The sequence below is a fragment of the Rhincodon typus genome, chromosome 2, assembly GCF_021869965.1.
Source record: "Rhincodon typus isolate 14 chromosome 2, sRhiTyp1.1, whole genome shotgun sequence".
Classification (NCBI taxonomy): domain Eukaryota; kingdom Metazoa; phylum Chordata; class Chondrichthyes; order Orectolobiformes; family Rhincodontidae; genus Rhincodon; species Rhincodon typus.
The window spans coordinates 9,282,188-9,299,805 of record NC_063333.1 but is presented as its reverse complement, the minus strand read 5'-3'; the positions used below and the strand labels follow the sequence as shown (position 1 = coordinate 9,299,805).

Here is a 17,618-nt window from a genome sequence, read left to right as displayed (position 1 = left end):
CAGGTTATACCACTTTTCACACTGCTTATACAGATTACAGAGCGAGGTGCTCCTCTTTGGGTCTTTTGGTTTTAGTTCTCGCGGGGGTGGGTATCAAACTCTGCTTTATAACAAGATTTCTGGTACAAATCTGCTCCCCACCCCGGCACTGGCTCAAATTTTAAAACATTCCTTTTTCTGCTCACATGGGCAAGGCCTGCATTTGTTGCCCATCCCTAACTGCCCTTCAATAGAATCATTTGCTATATCATTTCAAATGGCTGTTAAACACATTGCTAGAATCATGTGCAAGGACAACAAATTTCCTTCCCTAAAGGACACAAGTTAACCAGACTGGTTTTCACAACAATCTTTGCAATCATTGCCACTCGCGTAACTCTTCTAGGTAGGAGTGTGTTTTGTACCTTTTAGGATAAAAGTAAATAAATATTTGAAGATACAGGGCCAAGGTCAAAAAGTGTGGCAGTTCGACTGGTTTATTAGTGATCTAGTAAGAAATTACAGACTCGGTGACACAAGCTGCAAACTTTCAATAGGATTTGCTAACGTTCATCTAAATGAAGTAGCACAGATGAGTTTTTTTCCACGCTGATACCACACTTTCCTAATTTAGTGTGTTTGACAACTTAGTCTATTCCCTGTCATTAAAAAAGTTGCTGAATTCAAATTATTGAATATTTCAGTCTTCTGGCATTAAATTCCTATGATATTGTTTAGCTTACTGTTTTAAATGCTTTTTTTTGAAATTAACATTAGTACAACACAGGATGCTAAGTGGGGAGAGCACTGGGGTAAGGAATCCCATATTAGGTACATAAATTTAGCATTGTCATGTTTTCTATCAAATTGCATAACAAAGTTATTTTTAAATAAAAGTTTATTTTGAACATATACAATTCATCATATACACAGTGTGAAAATGCTGAAGTCCAATTAGGTTCTTGCAATACAAGAAAACATTAATGTCATGCATTTGCAAATCACAGAAGCAGGACATTTGGCCCATCGAGTGTACACCAACCCTCCCAGATACACCCCCTACCCTATCCCTGCAACTCTATTTCCCACGGCTAATCCACCTTACCTGCATATCTTTGGACAGTGGGAGGAAACTTGATAACCCAGAGGAAACCAATGCTGACATGGGTAGAATGTGCAAACTCCACACAGACAGACAGTCACCGGAGGGTGGAATTGAACCCGGGTCCCTAGCACTGTGAAGCAGCAGTGCTAACTACCATGCTGCTTGTACCTCGCACAAATTGAGCGCCACTGAAATTCCCTCTGCATGTCTCTTTAAAAAAAAAATGTCAAAGTGTCCAAAGCCAAAATAGAAGACACTCAGTACACCAGGCTGCTCTGCAATTTCAGATAGAAGGTTCATCAGAATCTTGTGTCAGCTTGGTTCAATATTATCAAATTCTCCTCAGTCAGATAGTGCAGCTTTGTGTCTTCGTACTTGAGCTCATAACCTTAAATGACAAGCCGATGCAACACGGAGGGAATGCTGCATTGTTGAAAGTGCCATCTTTTGGGTGACTTGTTAAATCAGGCTCACTTAGCTTGTCAAAATTAAATGTTAAGTATCTTATTAAGGAGTTCTCCCAATTTACTGGTCAGCACTTATATTACAAACACCAAAGGCTTTTCTTTGTTTTCACATCCTGTGTCTGAACTGTTAACCAGGTTGACTCTATTATTACATTTTGGAAGTAATTCACTGGATCTGAAATGCATCTTACGAGGCACGTTTATTCTTCATTTTTTCCCAATGTCAGGGATTAAACGGCCCATGCCAAAACTGAGCTGTGCTTCAAAGTAGACATATGGTTCATCACACTCGAGTGGTTGCCAGAAACTGCATTAAAGAAGCCTGATAGCAATTAGCCTGTCAACTTTGCCTAGCTCTCTGCAGTGCTGGCAAGTGGCTATGGTCCTTTAAATATTTCTACACAGGGCTCCATTCAGAAACTCAGCAGGTAAAAATACTGCAGGTATAAAAACCCATCCAATGTTAAGACTATTTTCCAGGACTGTGATATCCACTAACTGGCCATAAGGATGGTTGGGTCACAAAAAGAAAAATGCCACATTAAAGAAGTAAGATACACTTTTTGGCAACCAAAACATTATTGTTGATCAAGCTTTATTTTGCATCAGGCTATGACAAGAAAGGTAGTCTTTGGTAGAAAACTCTGAGCGTGCCAACCTGAGTACACCAACTTGTAGCTCACACAGTCAATAATTGATCAAAAGGGAAAACTAAAGACAATTTTTTGACTAACATCAGAAGTATAGAATATTAGAGTGGTTGATTTTCATAATACTAACAGAAAAAAAATCTTTTCCTGTTATAGAATATAGAATCATAGAATCCCCTTGTGTGGAAGCAGGCCATTCAGCCCATCGAGTCCACACTGACCCTCCAAAGAGGATCCCACCCAGACCAATCCCCCCTACCCAATCCCTGTAGCCCTGCATTTTCCATGAGCAATCCACCTAACCTGCACTTCTTTGGACTGTGCGAGGAAACCCGTGCAGACATGGGGAGAACGTGCAAAGTCCACACAGACAGTCGCCCGAGGCTGGAACTGAACCTGCGTCCCTGGTGCAGTGAGGCAGCAGTGCTAACCACTGAGCCATCGTGCCGCCCATATTTCTTTCAATATGCATACACAGTGCATCCTGGGGTGTGACTTAAGTGAGGTGGTGACAGGGTAAGGGTGGAGGAAACAGATAATTTGGAATCTTCCAGAGTACATGAAGATTGTGGTATGTGAAAGACAGTCCATACAGGAGTGTCTGGAACTGCAGTTTGGGATTGGAAGGTAACGTGATATAAGGAAAGTAATATCCAACCGTTGCCGTGTAACAAATGTTATCTTAATGTGCAAGTACATATCCTCAATATACGTGACTTCAGGCCAGCTATCTTAACGATGGGGTAGCACCACCATCCCGACCTTCTTCAAGGATAAAGTCATTATACAACCTCTCACTCCACTTGACTGCAAAAGAAATAATACTTGTAATTTTCTTATGTTTTGGAATCCCATGCTGACAATTGAACAGTAAGCGATCTCTTTGCCATCTTAAAAAAACTATGGTTTCAATTAAATACAATGCAGAAAATAAAGGCTTGGAGCAAGGATTATCAACCACACATCTGTCGAGTCCGAGCACAATTACTACATGTAAACACAATTGCCTAAGGCTATTAAACCATATTTGGGAACAAATGTTACAAAATCATAAATAAAAGAGAAGAAACACAAGTTATTTTTTCTCTTCAAGGCCTTTGCAAGTTCTGAACCTAAGTGTAATTGTACCCATCCTCACAACACCATGTTTAAAATAAACCACAACATTCTCTGGAAGGTCACCTTAGAGCCCAAAATCCTTAGAAGTTCTATTAACAAAATCTCACATACATACTGTTGCAACAACTAATTAAAATCAACATTGTTAGTAACATACAGTATGGAGCTATCTTCTGACAGATACAACTGTCACCACGTTTGTGCCACATATTGGGTAAATTTGAACAAGAGTATTGTTCTCTTCCAAATGAATTGCCCAATGTGCAGGGCAGATTTTGCACACAATAATTAAAGCACTGAAATCAACAAACAACTGTGTATAAACCAGATGTATGAATTCTCTCAGAAACATCAAATAGCAACTGCTAACTACAGGTCATGCGTCTACGACGACATTTAGGCTTCAAGGCTGTGGGACAGTCATAGGAAGATGTTGGTGGGGAAACAAGCAAAAACTCAGCAGCATTAAATGACTACTAAATTAAGCAATGAATTGTAACAGAAAAAGGAAGGAAAAACAAATCAAAATTCTAAAGAAGCTAGTTTAAATTTATTGATGACAGCAAACAGAGCATGTTGCATAGCCACAATAAATTGAAGCATTTTGTATAAATATTAAGATTGGGTACTTCCCATTGATTTCCCCTATTTTGATGAAGAAACCCAGTCCAATGTGTATGTGCCAGCTCTCTTCCAGAGCTAGCCAATTACTCCAGCTTTGTTCTTTCCCCTTAACCAATGTTTTGCTTTTTTTAATAGAGTGGCTGCCAAATTATAATGTGCAGAGCCTAAAACTCTCATTTCTCTTGTAATTTCTTTCATTATCCATTGATAAGCATCTGTCCCCTCTAATTATCAACACAACGTCAGCAGAAACAAATCACCTTTTTTAAAACTGAATACCAACAATAAAATCATCTCTCAACTTTAAGAGCAGCAGATCCAACTTCTCCAGCTTTTTTCATAACTGAAGTTCTTCATTGCTGATATCGTTCTGATAAGACTCCTCTATATCTTCTCCTAGCTCTTCACATTCTTCTTGGAAGATAATCTATTTGATTTTATGCCAAAATTGCACAAAGTGATAAAATTCCAGCTTAAAAAGACAAGTCACTACAAGCTTATACTAAAATAAGCAAGATGATATTTCACACGGCCTAAACAAAAGGGTAACAAAAGGAATGAAGTTGTGAAATTATAGAGTCACAGCAACAAACATGCAGCTTAGTGTTGCTGAAACATAAAGAGTAATGAAATATAACTGGAGCAGAAGCTCATTCTGCTCTTGCAAAACTTGATACATTACAATCTCTCATCTACACAGTGTCTTTCCAAAGTAACACAAAAGCATTAACCAAACAAAAAAATTCTGCCGAAATTCACGTTTCAACATGGTCATGATTTGAAGTGAGAAAAGAAACTGTAATTCAGCCCATTTAGGACAATATCACTCTAAGGGTTGAAGCAATCGTACTAAATGGGTATAATGTCCCTCTCTTGTTGCTTTTAGTTGTATTTACAAGGATAAGGCAATTCAAACTACCAGACGACTCAATAACGGTGGGACCCGCAACTTATTATTTCTCAGAAGCAAGCCAACAATAAAAGGATGGTCCTCGTGGGTTTGTAAGAGATTATTGCTGGGGGTGCTTTTAGCATCATCCTACTGGCAGTACTGAGCTAATCTAAATCCTTGAAATTTGTACTAGACAAATGACAATGACATCTGCTCTTGAAGCAGAGCAATACGTTCAACAAAAACAATCAGCACTGGTGACTAAATGCAATGTCAAAAAAATATACAACTAAACCACGCAGGCTAGAGACATCCTTAGATTGAACTTTGATCTCCACTCAACTAGGTAGATACCAAGTAACTCCAAACTATTTAAAAGAGCAGGAGCCAGGCAGCAGCAAGAAGGTGGGCATATTAATTCCAGCTTCAATTTTAAAACTGCACATCTTTCAAAGGCAGTTGCAAAAGTACAAGTCAAGCAGATCAGCACACAAACAGGCTACCAATGTAAAACAATCTACAGCAAAGCACGCGTGCCTCTATAATGCATTCACCAGTTCAGAGCAGGACAGGGAATCAAGTACGAGTCTGCATTAAGATTCATCTGTTATCTCACGACATAAAAAATACAGAGCACCATTGTGCAAAAAAAAAGGAGTGCATTTGTGAGCTCAAAGAAGCAATCATGAATGTTAAAATCACATTTACTGTCCCAGAGAACAAGGAGACAAGACAAACAAAGCTAGGAGGACCAGTTGGTCCATAAACAACATGACTATAATAACTCTGAGCCTTGTAAGCTGCACTAGATCCACTGCTGCTGTGTAATCTTAGTCACATGTAAATATTAGAATTATTATACTATTAGAAATATTAGAAAAGGCATAATTTTTACCATGCAAAAATACAAAAGGAAACCCCACTGTAAAACTAAATCAAATCATTCATACAAATGTTGTTGAAATGTTTGCGCTGATTACAGCTTTAAAAGATAGGAATTTATTCTTTAAAATGTCCTCATTCAGAATTTGTCAACTGGGAGATCAAAGAAGAAAACTGATCAATTGGTAGCCCCACCCAAATAACAATAAAGCATCCATTGCTTAAGATATCACTTACAGTTTCTTCCCTTTCAACTTCTCCTGTCTGACCCATGACTAGAGACTGCACTTAACTATTCTGCACTCCAAAAGCCCAATTTCCAGCCAAAACTGATTGGTTAGCTTACACAGGCTTTTAACCATAATCAGATGCTCAAGTGAATGTTTTTGAAAAGTTCCCAAGTGGCTTGACAAAAAGCCCCTAATGTTGTTTTAGAGTTTGGCTCACACAATACACCTCATGGGCACACTTTCAAAAGGAACTTGGGGTCTTCTGAGAGGAAGCCATTAAGGAAGTTGGGTTACAAATTTAAAAGCATTTTGAAGTTACTGAGCTCTTAGACCAATTCAACAATTTAAGCAGAACTTGAAACTGAATGAGACAGCAGGCACATTGTGCTCTTAGGTCACACAGAATAGCCACATCATCCAAAATTAACGTGGAACAGGCCAGAAAATGAAATACTTAAAAGATGCAAAACCATTACACATAATGCTGAGGAACGTCATTAAGAGAGGTGGTCGTTAGCAGAGGTTCAAAGAAGCAGATTTTAAGATCATTTGGAAAGTTGGGAGAGATCCAACGAAGAGGGAATTAAATTGTAAACTGGAGGGAGGATGGGCATAAAGAAGCAATAAGTTTATTTTAATGTTAAAGCAAAAGGAGAAATAAAAAAAAAAGGAACTGAGTCAAATGAAAATTTGAGATAGGTTGGGCAGCAGTGTACTTTATTGCACTTTGCCTACAAAATAGGAAAAGCAACACAATGCTAGTCTAGGTGCAAAAAACCAAAGCAATCCAACAGAATCCGAGAGCAGCTTTAGCATCACACAGCCATCAGAAATGCAAGCATTTTAAAAAAAAGAATTGCAGGGATCCACAACTTTTAGCATACGTGTCAGCATGATGCTACTGGTACAAATGATGTTCCCAGCAAAAAAATATATCCAAAGCGTGACGGGGGAAGGTTATTGCAGAAACTCTCAAAAATGCTATATTTAACTTTGCTGACCTCTATACTTGATCCCTTCGGATCCTGCCAGATGCGGGAAAAAAAATAAAACCCAGGGGCAAGCGAATGAAGGTCAGCAGCGTGAGTGCAGAAAACGAGCACATTCCTGAGGCTGACATTCACTTTAGAATCCTGAAGGTCTCCATGCCTGACAAAGCCGAAATGGAAAATAGCTAGCAGGTACAGGTTCCTAAATTCTAAGCACAATGTTCAAAATGCATGGGGCACAGCAGCTGTAAGTAGTTACTGCTTAAAATTAAGAAACTGAAGTGAAGGTGCCAAGATCCACAATTTTGAACACCTCCAATGTTGAGAGAAAGTTGAGAAATAGGTACTTGGTTATGAATGTGATCATAGCACTGACTAGTCATATATAATTAAGATATGAAGATTGTGTACGTGGAAGGTTTTGCTTTATAAAATGAATAACTAGAAACATCAAGATTTGCAATACCAGTTTACGCAATTTGCCAACTCCAACTGGTCTATAAACACCTAGGGCAATAGAATAGAGATCTTGAACAACTGGGAACAAAATGAATCCATTTGTTTATCATTAAGTTTTGGAGTGAGTTCATGAAGCAATTAGTAACAAAGAAAATGTGCCAAATCACTTTAGAACTGGCATTTTTTTTTTTAAATTTTAAGATTGAATCAAAAATTAAGGCTCAAGTATCAGCCGATGGTCCACTTACTAAGAACCATATTCAGCAAACCTAGACATTCAAATCCCATACTGCACAGACTCACCAGGACTGTTGATGACGAGAGAGGGGGACAGAAAGGGGCACTTACCCCAATACAGCAATAAACGCCAAAACATATTGTTCACCACTCACATTCTCTAATCATCACAGCTGACAAATCGAGTAACTCACGAAAAAAAGGGAAACTTCTACAAAGTGTTCCAAGTGTAGATATACTCACTCACTGATCAGCAACTTGAATACTCAATTTCTATTCTAAGAGGTTCTTCATGAACAACATTCTAAATGTATTAGGTTACTCACTGGAGCTCTGATTGGAAATAAACATTATTACATCTATGTTACATCTTTAATGGTGTGCTGAAAATGTAGTTTTGTGTTTTATTTGTATCAGCTTGTAATTTTCCTATCCATCAAATTATATCTAGGTGTTTTTGGCAATAGGAGAATGGTGGAGTAGCATCACTGACAGCTGAGTGCATTGCAGATAACCCAAGTGTGTTCAGGATTATTTGCAGATGGGGACATTGTTCCTTTCTCAAGGGTGAGAAGCTAGAAGGAGGTATGCAAACAGTGACAAAAGCGTCAAGGTTTGGAGGGTCCAACAAATTTTATTGCAAACAAAATTAATTAGTTTTTCTGTTTTTCAGCTCACCAGAGCCAAAAAGCAACCTACAGCACCTTGCAAACCCATAACTTCCAGCACTTAGGAGGACAAGAGCAGAAGGTAAATGGGAGCGTAGGCACATACAAGTCATCTTGTTTCATTGCTTCATTATCACTTGATGAAAATCCTGGAGCAGAATTCTCCCTAACAACATTGTAAGCCAACCTTTTATTTGCCTTCCTAAAATGTTTGCTGATCCTCGTACTGAAACCAGATGAACTGAAGTAGTTCAAGGCAGTGGTTCATCACAATCTTAACCGTAATTAAGAATGGGCAATAAATGATGGTCTAACCAGTGATATCCATTTCCCATGAAAGAATAAATTCTCTCTTCAGTAACTAAATATTTTTATACCAGCTACTGTGCCACTTATGAAACTAGATCAGGTCTATATCTTCAAAGCAGCAGCCTGAGAACTGTTCAGAAATGGATGGACACTTTAGTTTCACTGGTCTTCAAGTAGGATTAATGCCAGAGCAAAATCTGCAGACAGCCATCTAAAAGAAAACAATGCTACCTTGCTATAGATTACTTTATTTGCTTCATCATAAGAAACAGGGGTAGGGCATGGGCCTGCTCAATCATTCAACACGATCATGGCTGATCCTTGGCTTCAACTCCATTTGTCTGCCTTCTATCAATATCCTTTGTTTTTTTTTGAGACACAAAAGAATCCATCTAGCTGAACCTTAAGTATATTCAAAAATCAAAATTCACAACTCCCTGGGGTAGAGAATCCCATAGATTCACAGCTTGTCTTCCAGAGATTACAATCCCTATTCTTGATTCTCTGGCCCGTGCCAAGAACATTAGTCTCTAGCTTGTTGAATCGCTTCAGAATGTGGCAATGCAACTACTTCTCACTGTTATAAATTCCAGAAAATACAGAGCCAATTTACTCAGCTTCATCACAGGACAATCCTCTCATTTCAGAGACCAATCTATTCCAATTTGTGTCTTGCCAGTTTAAGTTTATTTTTCCTTAAATATGGAAACTAAAACCAACCCACAATACTCTGTGTGGGTGCAACCAAGGTTCTGTAGAATGGCTGCAGGATTTCCTTATTCGTATTCCCCAATTTCTTTGCAATGAAAGCCCGGTCATCTGCCTTTCTAATAGTTTGCTGTACCTTGTTACAATTACATACCAGAACATCAAATTTAACGTTATATTTTGTCTAGGGACCAGCAAGTTTTATTAATTGACAAAGTGAGAGATTCAGGAGACTGGGGAATAAATCCTTCATTTCCAGAAAAGTTGTACCAACTAAGAAAGCTATTGTAGTTTTCAATATCTGTTATACGTAGAATATTATTTAAATGGTGATATATTGGAAAATGCAGATGTTAAAAGGGACCTGGGTACCTCTGTACAACAATGAAAGCAAACAGGCAGGTGCAACAAGCAATTAGAAATGCAAATGGTACGTTCACCTTCATTGCACGGTGATTTGAATTCGAAGCAGAGATACCTTATTGCCATTGTTAGACCATACCTAGAGTAGTGCACATAGTTTGGCATCCCAGACTAAGAGAGCATTTACCTGCCATAGAGGGAGTTAAGTGAAGGTTCACTAGGCTAATAACAGGAACAGCAGGACTGTTCTATGAGGAGTGATTTGTCCAACTAGTCCTGTACTCACGATACTTTAGAAGAATGAAGGGGGTTCGGATCGAAATGTATAAAATTCTAACAGGGCTAGACAGACTAGATGCAGGGAGGATGTTTTCCCTGGTTATAAAGGCTAGAGAACTAGGGGTCATGGTCTAAGGACATTAGGTCAGTCATTTAGAACTGAGACGAGGAAACTTCTTGGGGGTGGTCAATCTGTGGAATTCATAACCACAGGAGGTTATAGAGGCCATATTCCTGAGCATATTCAAGAAAGAAAGTGATAAACCTTTAGATATTAAAGGCACCAAAGGATACACAGAGAAGTGGAAATACGGCATTGAGAGAGGATCGATCATGATCACACTGAATGGCAGGGCAGACTTGAAGGTCCAAATGGCCTACTCCTACTCTTAGTTTACATTTTCTATGAAATATTGAGTGCTAGTGATAAAGGGATGGCAATAATCATGGGTGACTTTAATAAACCTTTTTTTATTATTTTGTTCACTTATGGGCTGCCTTCTTGAACTGCTGAGGTCCACATGCCGAAGGTAGACCTACAATGTCCTTAGGGAGGGAATTCCAGGATTTTGACTAGCGAAAGTGAAGGAATGGTGATATATTTCCAAATAGGGATGGTGAGTGGCTTGGTGCAGAACTTGTAGGTAGTGATGGTCCCCTGTATCTGCTGCCCTTGACCTTCTGGATGCAAGTGGTCATGGGCTTGGAAGGTGCTGCCTGAGGATCTTTAGCGAATTTCTGCAGTGCATCTTGCAGGTAGTACACATTGCTGCTACAGAGCATCAGTGGTGGAGGGAGGGGATGTAGTACCAATCAAGCAGGCTGCTTTATCCTGGATGGTGTCAAGACCAGCACCCATCCAAGAAAGTGGGGAGTATTCCGTCACATTCCTGACTTCTGCCTTGTAGATGATGGACAGGCTTTGGGTAATTAGGTGGTGATTTACTCACTGCAGTATTCCTAGCTTCTGACCTGTTCCAGTAGCCACTGTATTAATGTGGTGAGTCTAGTTGACTTTCCGGTGAATGGTAACCCCTAGGATGTTGATAGCAAGGGATTCAATGATGGCAACACCATTGAGAGTCAAGGGATGGTGGTTCAATTGTCTCTTATTGGAGATGGTCATTGCCTGGCATTTGTGTGGTGCAAATGTTACTTACCAGTTGTCACCCCAAGCCTAAATATTGCCCAGATCCTGTTGCATTTCAACATAAACTTCAGTATCTGCGCATTGTTCAGTAACATTTGCAATTCCTCAATCATTGACAAACACTTCCACTTCTGACCTTATGAAGGTGGGAAGGTCATTGAAGAAGCAGCTGAAGATGGTTGGGCCTAGGACACTACCCATATGAGCTCCTGCAGATATGTCCTGGAGCTGAGATGATTGACCACCAACAACCACGACCATCTTCCAACGTGTCAGGTATGATTCCAACCACCGGAGAGTTTGCCCCCTGATACTCATTGATTCCAGTTTTGGTAGGGCTCCTTGATGCCACACTCAGTCAAATGCAGCCTTGATATCAAGAGCTGTCACTCTCACCTCACGTCTGGAATTCAGTTCTTTTGTCCATGTTTGAACCAAGGCTGTAATGAGATCAGGAGCAGAGTGGCCCTGGCGGAACCCAAACTGTGTCACTGAGCAGGTTATTTCCGAGTTAGTGCTGCTTGATAGCACTGTTGATGACACCTTCCATCACTTTACTGATGGTCGAGAGGAGACTGATGGGGCAGCAATTGGCCGGGTTGGATTTTTATGTACAGGACATACTTGGGCAATTTTCCACATTGTCAGGTAGACGCCAGTGTTGTAACTGGACTGGAACAGCTTGGCTAAGGGAGTGGCAAGTTCTGGAGCACGAGTCTTCAGTACTATTGCCAGAATGTTGTCAGGGTCCATAGCCTTTGCAGTATCCAGTGTCTCCAACCGTTTCTTGATATCATATGGAGTGAATCGAATTGGCTGAAGACTGAAGACTGGAGGAGGCCGAGATGGATCATTCACTCGGCACTTCTGGCTGAAGATTGCTGCGAGTGCTTCAGCTTTCTCTTTTGCACTGATGTGCTGGGCTCTTCCATCATTGAGGAAGGGGGTATTTGTGGAGCCTCCTCCTCTGGTGAGTTGTTTAATTGTCCACCAGCATTCACAACCGGATGTGGCAGGACTGCAGAGCTTAGATCTGATCCGTTGGTTGTGGGATTGCTTAGCTCTGTCTACCGCTTGCTGCTTTCGCTGTTTGGTGGCTTCACCAGGTTGATACTTCATCCTTAGGTATGCCTGGTGCTGCTCCTGACATGCCCTCCTGCAGTCTCCATTGAACCAGGGTTGATGCCCTGGCTCGATGGTAATGGTTGAGTGGGAGATATGCCAGGCCACGAGGTTACAGATTGTGCTGGAGTACAATTCTGCTATTGTTGATGGCCCACAGCATCCCATGGGTGCCCTGTCTTGAGTTGCTAGATCTGTGCGAAGTCTGTCCCATTTAGCACGGTGATAATGCCACACAACATGATGGAGGTGGTTCTCAATGTGAAGGCAGGACTTCGTCTCCACAAGGACTGTGCAATGGTCACTCTTACCGATACTGACATGGACGGATGCAATTGCAGCTGCCAGATTAGCAAGGATGAGGTCAAGTACATTTTTCCCTCTTGTTGGTTCCCTCACCACATGCTGCAGACCCAGTCTAGCAGCTATGTCCTTTAGGACCTGACCAGCTCGATCAGTAGCACTGCTGCCAAGATACTCTTACGGTGGACATTGAAATCCCCCACCCAGAGTACATTTTGTGCCCTTGCCATCCTCAGTGCTTCCTCTAATTGTTGTTCAACATGGAGGAGTACTGATTCATCAACTGAGGGAGGATGCAGTGCCAATCAAGTGGGCTACTTTGTCCTGGATGGTGTCAAGCTTCTTGAATGTTGTTGGCGATACCAGGAATGAAGGATTTTAGATACAAGGAAAGAGTAGAGGGATTGGACTTATTTTCCTTACAGCAGAGAAGATCAAGAAGTGACCTTTTTGAAATGTTCAAAATATGAACAGTTTTGACAGGGTAAAGGACAGGGTAAAAACAGAAATTCTGTTTCCACTAGATGGTATGTCAGTAACTAGGGGGTCACAATTTAAAGATAGTCAGCAAGAGAGCTAGGAGTGAGATGAGGAGAAACTTCTTTACTCAGAGAGTTGTTAGGATTTGGAATGAATTTCCTAGGAGAGTGGTGGAGGTGGATTCCAAAGGAGGTTTCAAAAGAAAGCTGGACAGATATTTAAAAGTGATGAAGGGTGAGGACTACGGAGAGTGCGACTAGCTACATAGCTCTTTCAGCAGTCAGTACAGACACAATGGATCGAATAGCCTCCCTCTGTACTGTAAAATCCTACGATTAAGGCGGCACACATTTAAAATGATTCGTAAATGCACATGAGAAGATATCTTTTCACTCAGCCAATAACTAGAGTATGGAATACAGTGCCTGGATGTGTAGGGGAAGCAGGTTCAATTGAGGATACTGGGTGATTATTTGGATAGAGGTAATGTGCAAGGGTACAGGGAAAAAGCAGGAGACTGGCCGTAGGTAGTGATGCTCATTTGAAGAGCCAATGCACATATAATTGGTCAAATAGCCTCCATTTGTGCCTTAATACTTGCGTGACCCAGGTGACAGGTGCATGAGTCACAAAACGCTATTATGTAGGTTCAGCAAGCAATTAAACATAGAAACTAGGAGCAGGAATAATCCATTCAGCACTTTGAGCCTGCTCTGCCATTCATGGCTGACCTTCCAGCTTTTGCCCCATATTGTTTGTTCCCTTCAGTCCCAAAAAATATATCTAACTCCTTCTTGAAGATATTCAATGTTTTGGATTAAGGCAGCTAATGGAATGTTATTCTGTTTATTTAATTCCTGTCATAATGGAGGTAAGGATGCTTTCGAAACACAGAAAATAGGAGCAGAAGGCCATTCAGTCCTTCAAGCTGATTCCACCATCCAATATTATCATGCTCATCATCCAACTCAGTACTCTGTTCTAATTTTCGTCCCATACTTTTCGATCCCTTTAACCTTCAGTTATACAGGGCATCGGTGAAACTACATCTTGAACACTGCATTCTGTTTTGATCTTCATATTTAAAGGAGGATCTAAGTTGGAGGCATTTCAGAGGAAGTTTACCAAATCGATACCTGAAATGAGGGGGTTGTCCAATCAGGAAAGGTTGGACAGATTGGCCTTATTTCATTAGAGTTTAGAAAAGTGACTTAATTGAAATATGTGAGTTCTTGAATGATCTTGACAAGGTAGATATAAAAGGAACATTATTCTGTGAGTGAATCCAGAATTAGGGGCACTTTGAAAATTAGGTGCCATAGTTTTAAGATAGAGATGACGTGAAATGTTTTCTCTCAGTGCTGTGCAAGTTTGGAACTCTGAACAATGTGGAGGAAGAGTCATTGAATAGTTTTAAGATGGAAGTAGATCGATTCCCTTGCTGAACAAGAGTCTAAGCTTTCAATGGTAATGCTGCTGAATACCATTCCCTCCAAAATCCCAGATCTGTTCCATACCTCTTGGTAATTTTATAGAACTTGGTCTTGAAATTCATAATTGACCACACATCCTTTTAGTGAACAAATATACCAGATCTCATTTCCATGAGAAGCAGAATATGTTTTAAATTGAACGGATTGGGGAGATTGGAGGGTTTGACAGGAGAGTATCGGATTAAGTAGGTGACCGTGTAATGGATGAAAGTTTCAGCCACAAATGGTTGAGGTGGTACCATTGTGAGCAGATATGAGTCAGGATATATTTGAATGGCAGAACATGCTCGAGGGACTGAATGGAATACTCCTGTCCCCACATTTCCTTCCTGTGCTTCACAATAGGTTTAAAGATGAGTAGGGGGGTGGGGGAAGGTCAGAAGAATTGTGCGAGGCAAAGTTTTTTTTAAACCCGGAGGGTGGTAGGTGCCTGGAACGTGCTACCCTGGAAGATGGTAGAAGCAGATATGATAGCAAAGTTTAAGAAATATTTAGACTGACACTTAAACAGGCAGGGAACAGAGGGATACGGAACTTGCGCAGGCAGATGGGATTAGTTTAGAATGGGAGACAACAAGGTGCAGGGCTGGATGAACACAGCAGGCCAAGCAGCATCATAGGAGCAGAGAGGCTGACGTTTCGGGCCTAGACCCTTCATCAGAAAAGGGGGAGGGGAAGGGGGTTTTGAAATAAACAGGGAGAGAGTGGGAGGCGGATAGAAGAGGGATAGAGGAGAGGATAGGTGGAGAGGAAACAAACAGGTCGAAGAGGCGGGGATGGGGCCAGGAAAGGTGAGTGTAGGTAGGGAGTTAGGAAGGGGATAGGTCAGTCCAGGGAGGACGGACAGGTCAAGGGGGCGGGATGAGGTTGGTCGGTAGGAGATGGAGGTGCGGCTTGAGGTGGGAGGAGGGGATAGGTGGGAGGAAGAACAGGTTAGGGAGGCAGGGACGAGCTGGACTGGTTTTGGGATGCGGTGGGGGGAGGGGAGATTTTGAAACTTGTGAAATCCACATTGATACCATTGGGCTGCAGGGTTCCCATGCGGAATACGAGTTGCTGTTCCTGCAACCTTCGGGTGGCATCGTTGTGGCACTGCAGGAGGCCCAGGATGGACATGTTGTCTGAGGAATGGGAGGGGGAGTTGAAATGGTTCGCGACTGGGAGGTGCAGTTGTTTGTTGCGAACCGAGCGTAGGTGTTCTGCAAAGCGGTCCCCGAGTCTCCGCTTGGTTTCCCCGATGTAGAGGAAGCCACACCGGGTACAGCGGATGCAGTATACCACATTGGCAGATGTGCAGGTGAACATCTGCTTGATGTGGAAAGTCTTCTTGGGGCCTGGGATGGGGGTGAGGGAGGAGGTATGGGGGCAGGTGTAGCACTTCCTGCGGTTGCAGGGAAAAGTGCCGGGTGTGGTGGAGCTGGAGGGGAGTGTGGAGTGGACAAGGGAGTCACGGAGAGAGTTGTCCCTCCGGAAAGCAGATAAAAGGTGGGGAGGGAAAGATGTCTTTGGTGGTGGGGTCGGACTGCAGATGGCGGAAGTGTCGGAGGATGACGCGTTGGATCCGGAGGTTGGTGGGGTGATACGTGAGGACGAGGGGGATTCTTTTTTGGTTTTTATTGCGTGGACGGGGTGTGAGGGATGAGGTGCGGGAGATGTGGGAGACACGGTTGAGGGCGTTCTCGACCACCGAGGAGGGGAAGTTACGGTCCTTGAAAAATGAGGACAACTGAGATGTACGGGAGTGGAATGCCTCATCCTGGGAGCAGATGCGGCGGAGGCGAAGGAATTGGGAATAGGGGATAGCATTTTTGCAGGAAGGTGGGTGGGAGGAGGAGTATTCTAGGTAGCTGTGGGAGTCGGTGGGCTTGAAATGAATATCGGTTTCTAGGTGGTTGCCCGATATGGAGACAGAGAGGTCCAGGAAGGGGAGAGAGGTGTTAGAGATGGTCCAGGTAAACTTAAGATTGGGGTGGAAGGTGTTAGTGAAGTGTATGAACTGTTCGAGCTCCTCGTGGGAGCACGAGGCGGCACCGATACAGTCATCAATGTAACGGAGGAAGAGGTGGGGTTTAGGGCCGGTGTAGGTACGGAAGAGGGATTGTTCCACGTAACCTACAAAGAGGCAGGCGTAGCTTGGGCCCATGCGGGTACCCATGGCTACCCCCTTTGTCTGTAGGAAGTGGGAGGAATTGAAAGAGAAGTTGTTGAGTGTGAGGACGAGTTCGGCTAAGCGGATGAGGGTGTCAGTGGAGGGGGACTGGTCGGGCCTGCGGGACAGGAAGAAGCGGAGGGCCTTAAGGCCATCTGCATGGGGAATGCAGGTGTAGAGGGACTGGACGTCCATGGTAAAGATGAGGTGTTGGGGACCGGGGAATTGGAAGTTCTGGAGGAGGTGGAGGGCGTGGGTGGTGTCACGGACATAGGTAGGGAGTTCCTGGACCAAGGGGGAGAAAATGGAGTCGAGATAGTTGGAGATCAGTTCGGTGGGGCAGGAGCAGGCGGAGACAATGGGTCGACCAGGGCATTCAGGTTTGTGGATTTTGGGAAGGAGATAGAAGCGGGCAGTGCGAGGTTGGGGAACAATGAGGTTGGAGGCCGTGGGTGGGAGGTCACCTGAGGTGATGAGGTTGTGGATGGCATTAGTTTAGAATGGCATCAAGGTCAGTGCAGACATGGTGGGCCAAAGGGCCCCTCCTGTGCTGTACTGTTCTCTGTTCTCTTCTTGCTCATTGGCTCCTGATGCTCCAACACCCACAATTTAAAATTCACATTGGCATGATTAAATCCCTAATGTCTCACTCTGCTGGTTACCTCAAGCCTTAAAATCCTCTAAAACTTTAACTTTTCAGTGCTGCAGTGCTGTATCCTAAACAGAAAATACTGTTGAATGGTCAGTCACTGGTCATTTTCAGTTATATTACTACATAGCGTTAATTGATTTTGATCCAAAAATATCATGCAACCTGGGGAAGTAATTTAAATATCACTTACTCATTGACTAAGAAAACTGCAACGATAAAGTGCAAGAAACAAAATTATTACTTCTCTACAAAACAACTGTAGTATGGAGATTAGCCCAAACTCCTCGAACATGTTCACAAGTTGCCAAC

At 42.3% G+C, this 17,618-nt stretch overlaps 1 protein-coding gene across 7 annotated transcripts in view; it reads right to left on the bottom strand.

Annotated features, from left to right (window-relative positions):
* Positions 1-17,618, bottom strand: part of zbtb47b (zinc finger and BTB domain containing 47b) — a 199,225-nt gene that overhangs the window by 75,528 nt on the left and 106,079 nt on the right. The gene's annotated exons all lie outside the window — the stretch shown is intronic.